This window comes from Corvus kubaryi, unplaced genomic scaffold (assembly GCF_017639235.1).
Source record: "Corvus kubaryi isolate FWS band 111438036 unplaced genomic scaffold, C.kubaryi_AGA036_p1.0 76, whole genome shotgun sequence".
In the NCBI taxonomy this organism is placed as follows: Eukaryota; Metazoa; Chordata; class Aves; order Passeriformes; family Corvidae; genus Corvus; species Corvus kubaryi.
The window spans coordinates 10,401,760-10,416,179 of NW_024582063.1; the positions used below are offsets into that span (position 1 = coordinate 10,401,760).

The 14,420-nt window shown below is 39.4% G+C and overlaps 1 long non-coding RNA gene across 2 annotated transcripts in view; it reads left to right on the top strand.

The window, feature by feature from the left end:
• Positions 1–14,420, top strand: part of LOC121675913 — a 71,737-nt gene that overhangs the window by 15,280 nt on the left and 42,037 nt on the right. The window contains exons 3-6 of one of the 2 annotated variants that reach the window (XR_006020277.1): positions 1,209–1,422; positions 3,285–3,373; positions 7,639–7,789; positions 9,001–9,094. This is a non-coding gene — a long non-coding RNA (uncharacterized LOC121675913). Of the gene's footprint in view, positions 1–1,208; positions 3,374–7,638; positions 7,790–9,000; positions 9,095–14,420 lie in introns of both variants that reach the window. The other variant, XR_006020278.1, reaches the window with a different exon arrangement.

The window sequence follows — 14,420 nt, forward strand, 5'->3', positions numbered from 1 at the left end:
AGACTTACCATGGCACACACAGGACCCTTTGGTTTTAAGAATGAACAGTTTACTCTCTTTGTTTTCAGTTAAACTGATCTAGGAGAACAATTAAAATAAAATTAGATGTCACATATAGGAAGGATAGCCTGAAAAACAAAGCAAATGTTAAAAATTGGCAGTGGTCATTTACAAAAAAGACAAAGCTTTGTTGAAAATCTATCCAGGAGATTCAGGAGCGTAGGTTTTACCAAAAGTCAGCAGGATTTAAATTGTAAGCCCCATATAGAGTTTGGAGTATTTTCTCTGGTATTTGTACTTCAGTTCAGCAAAGATAAAAATAATTTAAAATGTTCAGTTTTGAATTTTAAGACGCAGAACTTTGGGAAATGACTGATTTCATTTTAAAGATGTTTACTTACTAAATTTTCAGTTTTAGTCAGAGGTTTCACAGTTTTAGCTGGTGCTGTGGGTTTCAAATATTACTTGCAAGACTATGCTTTCATTCCTTCAGGAAAGAAAATAAGATTCTGACCATTAATAGGCTGAAAGAGCTCATGATTTAAAAAAGCTATCTTGTAAATGAGAGTGGAGGGATTCATCAATGACTAATGAATAATCAATGACTATATGAATATATTTTAATACTTGCTTTTGGCAGGAGCAATACAATGAGTGAGAAGCAAACCCAAAGTTTCTTAGTGATGACTAAGCATCAAGACACTAGTGGTGAAAGGAAGCTGCTGGATACCAAAACAATTTAAGTCACTGCTGTAATCAAGTTACCTTCTTTTTCTGCTTCATTTCATGAGGCTAGAAACAGTGGACCATGGCTGAGCATTTAATCCTTTTCCCTGTCTCACAATGAATTAAGAAGATGGTCCCTGCTTAATACAGATAGACAATTATCAGACCACTAAGGCAGCCAGTTGTAGCTTCATTCACACTGGTTCTCCATGGATGCCAAGAGTTTGCAGGATCGAGGCCAGTATTTATAACTCCAATCTACTGCACAGCTCTTTTTCAGTTCTTGATTCTTAACAGGTGCTCTCCCCCTGCCCAGTCTCTGCTGACTGTGAAAGCAATTGAAGGTATTATGGTTAGACACTAAATATATCATGAAGATTAACTTGATAAATGATCAATTCTGGCCTCATGCTTGAAATTTAAGTCAATTGTCTGGATGAAATGTGTAAATCCCTGTATAACAGACATTTATCTCTCTCCAGGCTTTTCAGTGCTCTGCGCAAGATGAAAGCCATGAGTGGATAATTCTTTCTGGAGGTGATGCTGTATTTTTTTCTTCCACTAGGAATAATTTCCTGGGATGTGGTGTCCAGCTGTGTGCATGCGTGATATTCCAAAAATAAGGGGCACAGCTACTTTGGAGAGTGTTTCCAGGGGTGAAGCTCTGAATGGCCTGAGATCTGATAGACATGCCAGGTAGAAAATGGGATCTTGCCTTCCAAGCATTGTCCCCAGTGTCCAGCTGGTCACAACCCTGTCCTTAGGGCTTGCCCCTGACAAGAGTGATGGGAGTATTTATTCTCTATAATAGCCTGCAGGCATTGTGCTGCATATGCTTTAGTGGGAATATTTTCTTTTTCTCTTATGTCTTTCCCTTCCTTTCTCTCCTGATCCTGGCTTCTTCCCTTCTTTTACATTTTCTGGATGGACTGCACATTTTCAAAGTTTGATGCTTTATTTTTTTCCCGTTATTCCCTGAGTGGCACAGCTGAAGTGTTACAGGCCGGTCATCAAAGTGCCTTTAAAAAAGGGAATTGTCAGGGACTCACATATGTTTGAACTGTATGTCTTTGCATAGTGATTTTCAAGGGTTATCAGAGGAAAGTATGAGTTGGTTTGACAGTGGTCCCATCACAAGCTCTTACCTTCAGGAATTCAACCTCCTACTTTTATAGCCTATTCACAGTCCCTCTGGAAATTTTAAACACAGCATGCTAGGATGTTGGTTAACAGCAAATAAACCTGTGTGCTGACCTGCCCATGTGCTAATAATAAGTCATGAGTCTGTTTTTTAAGAAACTCTGTCACAAATGGTGGTTGAAAAAATAAATGAAAGGCCAGATTCCTACAGATAAGACCATCCAGATGGAACTGCTGGGGGATAGGTTAATGAGTTGGCTCTGTAGCCTTGACAGTCTTCTTTCAAAAAAAAGAGGTGCATGTTGTTCAGACAAGCCCATGGCCTCTGTTTTCCAAAGGTGAAATTTACCATGGAGTGAAGGGCCAGCGAAAGGTCTCTGCCTTGAGCTCACATGGGATTGGAAGAACAGATAAGGTTTGTGCTGGTGCACCTCATTTTTCGGGAGCAAACTGGCCCTTTTGGGGAGTTCCTGAAGAGTAATCGAGCCTAGGAGTGAACATTTTGTACAGGCTTTTGATACATTCCTGGTCCTTAAGGATTTGCAATGAGACCTGCATTTATGGGTTCGGGAGGTTTGTGGTTATCTTGCTCATACTTTTACTCAGTTGCACAAAGGCTGCATATGTGGGAAATATGCCACTATTTTTTGCAAGAATTGGATGGCTTTAATTTTTAACTTCATTTTTTCTTTTTTTTTGTTATATCACTAGAGTAATTAGTTCCACTTTTCCATAGTACTAATCAGCTCAGCATTTTCTGAAAGGACTTTTTGTATTGCAGAAATTACTTCCATTTGCATGAAATATTGGATTTGCTGAAAGTAAGAAATTAATGGTTTTTTCCTGTAGACACCCCAGATACTGGGTACTTTTTATGGGGGCTTGAGAGATGGCTAAAGGGTAATACCACTAGAAAAACCAGTGATATGCAGCTATTACATCTTTTGCAACAACATTTCAGTTTTTGGTATGTGGTGACTCTGTTGCTTTATTTTTAGACAAAAACAGCATGGATAGCAGCGACTAAACTCCTTGGTCTTGGGAGCTGCTTCCTCTTTTGGCTGATGGACAATTTGCAGAGCTAGTTCCATGATTTTTAGTGTCTCAAGAGTGCATTAGAGTTTCACAGCAGGAGATTTGTAAAAGGGAAAGGAATGGTGTACAGGGAATTAAAAGGTCTGTAAAACTAGAGGCTCACTCTCCTGTGAGGAGTGATCTTGTCTAAATCAATAAACGTCGATGGTCTGTGTTTTTCAGCTGTGATTGTTAGGATTGTGTGTTCAGTCAGTGTGTGCTGAGCAGAGCCAATATTGACTTAATAACACCAAAAAATGTATTTACAGCTATTTGTCCAAATTCTGAATAACTGTTCCTTTTGTTCTCTGTCCTTTGCTATTCCCAAACCATACTGCAAACAGATTTTGGCTCTGAGTCCAGTGAAGTATTTCTAAGCATGCTTAACTCCAGGCACATGACTACTCCAGTTAACATTTCTACAGGCTTAAAGGTAAGCACACACTTAAAGGGTTTGCTAACTGCAAGTTTTGTTTTTCCTGAGTATTTAGGAGAATTATATTTTAAATGACTGTGCCATGCACAATAAAAGCTCATGCTTAAAATATGCTTATATGCTTAAAAACATGCTCCTGAATAAAGATCAGTATTACCTGTCATTCATTTTCCATTATTCTGTATTCATCGTTACCTCTGTTTCTGCTGAACTGTTTCTCTGGAATCAAATATTGTAATAAAAGGGCATCCATGAAAAGTTGCACTTTGATACACAAGGGGTCAAAACCAATGACTGAGCAAAAAATCTTAGGTGTCCAAGATTTCTTTTGCAGAAATGCCATGTAAACACATGGAGGGGGAAAAAAAAAAAAAGAAACATTGCTAATGAATAAGACAGGAAGTGGCTCTGTGTATTTTTTTACTGCTAAAGGGTATCTTTTTTACTGCAGCATAACTGGTGCCTGCTCAGCCTTACCCTGCAAGGTCCTACAGGAGCTGCAGACACCACATGGCAGCTGAGCAGGCTTAAGTCTCTCACACAGCACTGGCTTCCTTTGCCTACTCTGATCTCTTTAGAAAAACTGTAGTGCTCAGCTTCTGCTAAGGGGGATAGCTAACATTTATGCTGTAAAGTTATGCAACTACCACAGCAGCTACCAGAGTAGTATTGGCAGTGAACGAAAAAATCCTATTTGCATTTATAATGATTATTAAATCGGTTCTAATTCCAGGGTAGCAGTTAGGGAAGTGGAATTCAGAGGCATTAGGCAAAGATGCAGTTGCAGCTGAATTTGTATTTTTTAAAAATGAGAACATGAAACTGAAAACCAACTGGCTGGTTATGAGGAGGACATGTTCTTTATGAGCTGTTCGCTTACATTTTCTGATGATTCATCTGCCTGTGGAAATCCTTTGCCATCCCTTATAGACAAAAATATCATTCTGAAGATAGAGGCAGGATTCAAGCAGTACCATTCTCCTCAGATATCTTCTGATGAGGTGTCAGCTTCCTTTTGGCAGAGTCTGCAGGATAGATAAGGGACTGTGGCTACAGGCACAAAGGGCTTTTATGACAAGGTGAGAAAGAGAAAGTTTCAGATTAGCAGGAATTTGTATCTTTATTGTGCTTTTAACTTCAGTTTCAAATCTTACAACAGATTTTTGCTGGTACATGAACTCAGTGAACTAATGTCCTATTGCATTTTAATTTCATCACTCTGAGTCTCTGACTTCAAAGCCTGCTCCAAGTCTAGAGAAAAGTCTGCAATCTGCTTGATTCGGCTATAGAAATGTGGCTTTCTTGTATGTGGTCACAAAGCAGGGGGAGCTCTTGAAATTCACCAGCCACAACTTAAAAAAGTCTACTATGTATTTTGGAAGATCCATTGTATTTGCACCTGGAAGAAGAATAATCTTAACCAGCTCTTTACTGTTGAAGTCAGGATTACTAATTTTTAAGCTAACAAATAGAAGAAGCCTCAGAGGTAGACTAATTGAAAATAAAGTGAAGTACAACAGTAAAACAAATATAAAAAATATGCATGATATATTTCTTTCTCCTCCCCGCCTTTCTCCCATAGTTGTCTTATTCTCTGGTTTTATTCATACAAAAACTTTTTAGATTTGCAAGTCTCTCCCACAAGTTCATGTTTTGGAGCTTTAAAATTACAACCTGTCAGAGTTCACTCTGAGCCTGAGGGATAGATCACATTCCATAAAATTGTTAAGATTGTCCATCAGATCAGATGGAAATCTAATGAGTACAGTAGTATCTCATCACTTAGGAATCACACTCAGCATTTTGTGTGGCCATCCTCTGAGATAAAAGTCAGTGGTGTGTGAATTCAATTATTTCACATACATAAAACTTTCCAAATCTCTCCTGAGTTCACATGTTTTAGATATACCCATATCTGTTATGTTACTTCAGGGAATGTCAACTGTACTTTGAATTTGTTGGAAATGAGATCAAAAAGAAATAAGCTTTGGTTCATTGGAAAAGGACAGTTAGAGGGAGTAGCTGGTGAAAATTAAGGAGGATAGGTTTTAAATTCTCTAGGCTGTTGAAATAATCCATGTAGACCAAGAAAATGGTGTTATTTCTACCATGGCACTGTATAGAAACTGCAGAGCAGAAATTGGCAAAGGATATTAAGACCTCAGGTTTTGGCCTGAACACTTCTCGGAAGTGATAAGAAACTCAGGTCACATTTATCTTCACTAGAAACTGGTTGTGTCCAAATGTAGCACCTGATTCAGGTAACAAACCAGGTACAAATATTGCTCTTGTGGTGGCCCATCAGATATATCAGTCCATTCTCATTTACAGTGGGGTTCTCTGTCTAGTAACCATAATTTGACCTTTGGTCCTTTGGGAGAACTTTCCCAACAAGGCAGGTAGTGGCCAATACTGAACATTCCTGAGCTCTGGTTCTGGATATGCATATCAGTCCACAGTCCCATCTCCATCAGAATCTACAAAGATAGATCAGTTATCTAGTGCTGAAAGTTGGCACTTCTCTTTGTGGTCCAGGGGAACTGCTGGGTAGTCAAATGTTTTTTGAAGAAGTATGACATTTAAAAACGTAAAAATAGACGCAGTACCTAACTTTAGGAGCTTATCTCAAAAGTCCTGGTGGTCCATATTTGGGCAAAGCAAATATCAAGGTCCTTGCAGTTTTTGTGATGTGAAGGCTGCTGGGGATAGGCATGTGGCTGTTTTTCCCTTACTCAACAGCAATTTGTTTATGTCTGCTATATCTTACTATAGAGTACTGTCATTCAATGGCAGATGAGTATATAAACAATCCTAGGCTGGTCTAAACCAACAGCATCTATCAAGAGTCTGGCCCTGTCTGCTCACTGGCACTATCTGAATTTCTCTAGCATTTCCTTTTCCGTGTACTACATGAAGTCTCTTCTCATATCTGTGGAAGGAGATTTATTTGGCAGTAAAAATGTCCACTTAAATTGAAAGTTCAGTTATTTACTTTATAAAAGTGAATAGTCTTCAATAAATCAGTCTTTCTTTCTCTTTCCTATGATTATTTATTGTTTACATCCTTGTAACAGACATATCTCCTGTAAAGCCTTTCAGCTTTAATCCACCAAAGCAGGGAAAAAGTGATGTTGAAGCGCAACTGAAGCAAAGGAGCAGCCAGACCTCTGAATTTTATTCCCCACTGATGGATGAGGGGCTGCCCCATATGATGTCATGTATCAGAAAATAGCAGTTTTCACCTGCTTTTTGAGGCCAGAATTATTGTCTCTTTCAAGGGGTTTTGAGGGCTAGGAGAGAAGGACAAGGGTCTCTGAGAGGGATGTGTGGCTGCTGCCACTGAGAGAGTGGCACTAAGCAGGCAGTGTGCTGCAGTAAAAATGCTGTATAAGCCTCCTAGACAGTTAGGGATATCTTGTGTAAAACTCCAGATGCCCATCTCTGACCCAGGCACCTTTGTGTTTTAAAAACATGAAGTGTCTTCTGGGAGGAAGATTTAGGTCCTTGGCCACAGCTGAACACCCTGTCCCTTGGAGTGCTCTGTCACGGTGTGGGGATGATGAATCCCATGAACGCAGGGAAGATTTGTGGCTGCCAGGTAGAACGTAGATAACATTTATTTTGTATGATTTCTGATTTTTACATTGGAGGTGGTAACTCTGTGCCAATGTAGACATTTATGATGTGATTAAAGTGCATTCTTATTTAACCCTGTTGATGCCTTGGGTGACTTCATCCCTTCTGTAGACGTTTCACCTCTTCGCCTACACTTATTTACTGCTTCTCCTGCTGAGAATCATTCAAGTGCACCACTGACTGAAAGTGACTAAACATTGTCTAAAGAAAAGCAGGCTAAGTCTGTAAAATTGGTTGCAAAATGTACTTATCAGCGTGTGCTGTGGTATGGTAGGTACTCTGTGTCACATGTGGCAAGAATCCCCTGCTCTGTCCCTGCAGCTCTTCCTTAGGTTGAAATAGCTATCAACTCCAATGTTATTTCTGTCTTTGCTTTTGGCAGCAGGGTTGGCAAGTTTAAGTTTTGAAAGCTGGGAAATGAGAGAGCTACAGAACTGCTTTGTGAAGGGGTCAGAAAGGACAGGCTAGCTGGAAGCAGGCGGGACTGCTCATAGGGCTGAGGAAGGTGAAATCCTACATGGAGCCCAGATGTCCCTCCCCCACACTTTCATCTCCCCCACCCTATAAGCTTCATGTCAAAGCCGACCTCTTCCTGTTGGAGGACGACTGACTGTGATTCCTTTCAGGGGCTGTCAGCACTTCTCCTGCAACTGCCCTGTGGAGATGCTGTTGAGTGACGTGAAACACTTTTTCTCCTGACAGGATTAGCGAGCCATCTCTCCACACTGCCCAGCTTCCCCCTCCGCTTCCACCAGCTCTCTCTACGTGCCCAAAGAGGTATGCTTGTGTCTTGGATAACAAAACAGCACTGGGTCACTTCTCCCACGTTTGCTACTGACAGAGGAATGTAGCTGTTGGAGAAAACTTTCACTCTTCGCACAGCTCCGTTTTTGGAACAAGAACACGATTGTTAGTCTATGCCCATTTCTTTTATGCCTCTCCATTTCTGTCTTGTGGAAGCATAGGGATTGTCCAATGTTATGCCCAGCCTATGGCCCTTCCAGATGCCTTCCTGCTCTGTCCACAGCCTTCTCATCAGGTGTTCTGTGGGAGTGAAAAGATAACCGTGGTGGTTAGCCCATCCCAGCGGATATACCATGACTAATCTCTGATAATTGAAAACTTTCGTCTTTCTGTGGGAAGGACGTATGGTAAAACTTTGCCAATGGAACTTCCAGAACGAGGATTTTTATCCTGGATGTTCATTTTGACTCCCCAAGTAACAACGTAAGACAGGGAGCTGTTTTTCAGGCACACCAGTGGGTGATCAGTCTCACCATTTGCTGTGGGGGAATCAAGAAACCAGTACTAACTTGCCTCTCCCAGGCTGATGCTTGGTGGTTATCCTGTCCCTTTCTTCATTGTCCCCTGACCAGTTTGTCTGTGTTGGGTGACTCAAGCAGATCTTCTCTTTGATTTGGCTGCTTTCCTTTCGTCAAAAACTTACCATGCCTCTTTTGAAATGACTGTGATTTTGTTAACTCATGTTAACTAAAGCATGCCAGCCAGGTCTTCTCAACAGTTAATCTTGCCTTGCATTTAAATGTATACTTTTCTTATTGCAAAAATATAAATGCAAATATGTATGATTACATAAAATACAGAGAAAAAAGGAGCACAGTTTTTCTTCACTCCATATGTAGTGCTGTTAGTATGCATTTGGCTAAGTACGTATTCAAATAATTCGCATTATTGCAGTAAGCATGTGTATTGAAATCAGTGTTGGGTCTCCTTATGGGTTGAATCTGGCTCTGCAAATTTACTATATTATATTACTACATTACAATACGCTGTCATGTTCAAATCTTTGAATTTATTAAGCAGGATGTAATGTGCCAGATCTTTACAAATTTCTCAGTGTTTAGATACTGGTTGTTGGCAGTATTATCGTTAACATAGCAAGCCAAATGACCCTTGCACTAGATTTTCCAAGCGGATGTCAATGCAAGAAACTAATCTCAGTTTATCTCAAATTATTCTCCTTTCAGATGGTTATTCAATCCATGAAGTATGGGATGATCCATATTCATGTTATCCCAAGGGAAGCTCTTTGAAAGAACTGTGACCTTTTTGCACTTGAAGGTTAGAGGAAAGCATTTTCATCCAACTCTTTACAACTCTGCTTCCATATGTTGCCAACTCTACTAATCTTTTTGCCAAGGAAAAACAGCCGTGTTATTTTTTCTCCTATTCCACCTCTAATTTGTCTTGTTCAGGGTTATTTCTAGGGAAAAGGATTTGTTTCTTCTCTAAAGGAGTCTTTTCTTGCAACAGCCACTCAAGTATTATGGTCTTACCATGACTTGATCGTTTTGGAAACACTGAAATGTGAAAAGGGGTACTTGGATCCCATGGTGATGAGCAGGCTTAAAAACACTTAGGTAGATCAAAAAGACTGAGTTGCTGAGTTTTGTGGCTTCTGTTTGGATTTTTTGTTTCATTTAACCTGCAGTGTCAACAGAGCCAAAACTCTGAAAGGCATTCCAGACAGGAAAAGCCAGTGGGGAAATGACCTGAAACTGTTGTTGGCACCACTCTTAAAAAGTGAGTCTTTTTATTGTCTGCAAGGCAGTGGCTGCAGACAACTATAGCTGTGTTGTTATTAGCTGGTGCAGTGCTGAGGATACCTACTGAATAGTGGTGTTTCATGTAAAACTAGAAACCCCAGAAAACTCTCAGACTTGAAGTTTTGGTTGTCCTGTGGCAGGAATTTTTCTCTGTTTGGTTTTGAAGCCAAAGGAGAACTGTGTCACAGGGCCTGACTTTTCATCAGACACTTGAAATCAATTATGAAGCATGCTGAAAGGGCTTTGAGTGCTTCAGAGAATCCTGATTATTTACCTGACACAAGCTTCCTATATTGTCTAACCAGCATCACTAAGAAAGATGGAATGGTTGTCTGCTACTCAACAATAATGCCATAAAAAGAAAAGGAAAAAGAAATGAGAAAAGCAAAAGCACTATAAACCTACAAAGAAAACCACATAGAGTGACCTCTCTTGATCTTTTCTATCAAGGCACCAAGTATTGTATCTTAATGTCCAAATCTAGCTAAATTTAATCTATACACTGTCTACCATATTCCCTCTAGGGAATGCAATGCCAAATGAGCACACAGTGTTCTCACACTAAAATCTTCCATCAGCATTGCTGTGGGTTGTGGGGGATGTTAAGTCAGGCAGTCTCCTTGCTGCTCTAGTCTAAAAAAGAGGCCAAAGTTCAAGAGTTTCATTAATTCATTCAGGAAGAGGGGAAAGTAAAAACAAACCAAGTATTTTCATTGATTGTCTATGTTTCATTGATTGTCCAGACATCCAACTCACTTGGTTGTCTCTTTCTTTTTCCCCTTCCCCCCTTTTCCCCTTCTAGAAATCAAGGGGTTATAGAATTTTAATATCAGAAATGAAGATACTTAAATCATTCCATAGTCAAGTTTTTGCTTTAAACTTCTTTTCCTTCATGACTTTATCTGACAGTAATTTTTAAGCATAAGCTTAATATTTGATTGTGGTTCTTTATCCACTGAAATTTTACTGATTTTGTTTCCCTACTAGTCACTGAACAAAGACTGTGTTTCAGGAATGCTGGCTGCTTTGCAGAGCCCTGGCTGTACAAGATAGCTCCATCTCTCAGAAAATGCAACCTCACGTAGCATAGAGCAATTAAACTGTTGGGAAATCTGAGAAACCCTGTGGTCACAGGAGATGCAATCCTACATCGACTGCAAAACTCCCTGCCAGAGGAAATAAAAATAGCTATTAATTTCACCGTGTTACGAGCTAGGAGCACATACGGGAGCCAAGCTCCGAAGCCATCCCTTTGTACAGGTTTTCCCTGAAATGTAAAGGCAGTCATGCTGTCAAATAAAAACAGAGGCAACAATATTAATGCTAGACACTGCTGTCACACTTGTAACAGCTGGAAAAAATGCTTCATCTGAGGCTGATGTGTACCAGTTTGAGAACCCCACTGGAAACTCAGAGATCACATTCACTGTGCTAATTCATAGTTCATCCTTATGAATGCACACAAGTTACAGCATCGAGGCCAAAGAGATGAAAGAAGGGCTGGACTAGAAGTATGGAGGAGACCAATAGATTACCTTGGTTAACTTGGTAGTTCAGGAGTTCATGAGAAGTTTGTGACTGCTGTTCATTGTTTTTCTTCTGCAGAGCAATTTCCCCAGTCCTCTTCCGCCTCTTTCATGTTATTTGTTTTATAGTAACACCGACCTTCTGCACTGAAAAATAAAAAGAGAATAAAAAAAGAATAAAAAGGACTCTTCCACGTGAAAGGATTTTTCTTGAATTCACATTTTGTAAATGTATTTTCTTGCTGTTTTTCAGTTTTGTGCATAAAACCATATTTTACATTTTAAGTAAATTCTTTAAAAGTGCATGATTTGAAAACCTACATTCCCTGGTTTTCATTAAGATCTGAATTAGTCTCTTAAGTCAGATTCAAGAATAAATCTGAGCCTCATAAGTCACTTAGGTGCTCTTCAAGACTTACTTTTAGGGTGAATCCTGATAGCAATTTTTTCCCTGTGTATTGTTTACAATGGTAATCTAATGTTTAGCCAATGCTTGGCTGTGGAACAACAGAGAGTTGTGAGATGACCAAGCTCATTTCCTGAGCTGCATCTTTTTGTTTTCATAAGAACTCTTTATTCAACATTTCATCTAACAAGCCTTGTGGACTATCTCTTGATTAGATTCTGCATGTTTCCTGCCACTTGCATGAACCGAGAAATGTAACCTTAAAGCCAGAGCCAATATAAATATTTTTTCATAGAGTGATGTAACAACCAGCTTTCTGTTTCATGAAATTCAGACTTGTTAGGAACTTAGAATGTTTCCTCCATTTTTGGTCTGTCCTGAAAAATCATTTCAGTTGGTTGCTCATCTAAGTGAAGAAGCTGGGGATTTAGCACTGTAGGAAACTACTGCGGCGTCAGTATCAGAAAAAAAGTGGTTAAATTTTCCGAAGGAAGATTGGGATATCAGTGTTCTTAGCGTTATGTTAAAAACTAGCCTAGGATAACTTGTGTACACTTCACTTAAGTGTCTGTAAGGTGGGAGTCCCCTTGTATTATTTGTTCACTCTTTTGTATATTCACTGCTAGGCAGACAAGTTATAAAAACCTTCATCTAATCTGCCTTGCAGTTAAAATCAACTAAAACCTTTCTCTTCCTGAATAATTCCTGCATTTAATTGCTGATTTGTGGGACTAACTCTGCAGGCCCATACTCTGCTCTTACCCTTCATAGTGGAAACCTGGACTGACTGCAGCTGAGTGAGGTTACTCTGCAAATGTCCTTGTGTGAGACCAGCAGCTAGTCCAGAAGAAGAATGCCATGCTAGGTATTTCTGGAGAATATGAATAAGAAACTGCCGATCACAGTAACATCTAGACCAAGAGAAAATGGAAATTTGTGCTATAGGCAGAGTTTTGGGGAAAAGGCCAGCTCAGATAGTCAAGACTAACAATTGTCACCATGGGATATGCCCCTGAGAGGTTCAGCCAAAGGACTTGAATGTTGGAAGTTTTTCAGGTTTTTTTTTTACCCTCAACCAGTGTAAGATTAATTTATAGTATTTGGGCAGGGGGGAAGTTGGGAGATGGGGTCAAATTGATGGCAAGCTGCCAAAATCTGCTTAACTTCTTTATCAAAAGAAAAATAAACTTTAATCTGCTTTTCTGATGTCTTTGAGTGTGAAAATGGGTGTGTTGCAAAATGAATGCATAAGCTGCTCTGCAGCAATGAGTTTGAAATTCTTAAAGTTTATGGGACATTATTAAACCTGTAGTTATGGGGGTATGTTAACAATTGCCAAGTTTTACTAGCTTTGCTTGAGTTCACTTTAAAAAAAAAGAAAAATCTCGGAGACTTGCTGCTGCTCTTAGTTTCCAATGGTCAGTGTTCAAATGCTGCTTGGATTTCTCTGCTGATTATTTCGATTTACTTCTCAAAGGCCAACATGTAATTCACTCAGTCTGGTTCCTGAGTCTGATTATTATTTTTATAGTGCCATCTCCCTCTCTCTCTTTTATAGGTTTTTTTGATTGGTATAGGGCCATTGCAGCTTGGTTTTCTCTTGTGAACTTTCAGTGAGATGTACCAGGTCTGCAGGATGGTAATACATTTCCCTCCTTCTGTCTGATTGTTGTGTAACTGCATTTATTCAAGTATGCCAAAGCTCCTAAAGTACTGTAATTTACTCTTTGGTATCCAAATTAGTCGTGGTCCTAATAAGTTCTCCAGTTATTGAATTTGCCTGTCTCTTCTCTCCATTTTCATAAAATTATTTTTATAAGACACCCTTAAATAAGACCCTCTTTTTAGTCACTTTGGCTTTGCCAGATTTTAAACGTTAGCTTTAAATTTTGTCAGGTATCTGCATCATGCGAATGCGTTTGTTTGGACAAAAAAATACAGCATGATATTCCAGCATTTTTCAGAGCAATGAAAAGGGAAAAAAGTACCCTGTTTCATTTATATTCTAACTCTTAAGTATTAAAAAGATAAAGTATTTGTAGCCACATGCTTTGAATCAGATACCCAACAAAGCCAGAGGCTTGAGCATTTGGGCCAGAAATAAGCCTTTTGACATCCACCTTGAAGAGTCTTACCTTATTTGATGAAATTATCACATTTTTAAACAACTGAATTTAATTTTTTTTTTTGGAAATGTTTTATCTTATAAATTCTCAATTATATGAAGCATTGACATTTCCTGGGTGCTGAAAATGTTGGTTTTGCTCAGCTGTTACCAAGGTAATGTCTTCTTTGATACTATGCAGTAAAATGCTTTTGGATATAGTATTTTGAAGCTATTAGTACCACTGAAAATATGAAGAAGTCAACTCCCAATTCTGATATATGGAAGATTTTAAGTAAGGGTGGTAAAAAAGAAAAAAAAATGCCCTGTGTCACATGAAGACACTTTCTCTTCACTCATGGTTAAATTACTCATGGTGGATGTGGCAGGGTTCAGTGGTGAAAGATGCCAGCAGCCATGCAGTTGGAGGTCCTGTTATGGAACAAGTACACTGGAAAGGCTGAATGAAAACACTGGAAAAGGACAGAAAAGGATTTTCCTAAGTGTTGAGTTTGTCATGGGTAAAACAGCTTGACATGGGGAATTTTGCTTATATTAATTTATTGCAAATTAACACAAAATTGTAATTACTGATTCAGTTAGAGAGCTCTGCCATTGAGCTTCCATTTTGAGGTGCACAACAGTGATGCTGGAGCAAGCAGGACCTAGTGGTGACCAGCCCTGGACCTCCTCCACACAGAGTCCCTGCATTCCCTGGCTACCTACTCCCTGCCAGTTAGGTCCAGTAGAAATTTAGGAGCATTTCCTAACTTACAGTGTAGGTGAGCATGCCCTGAAATCTGAA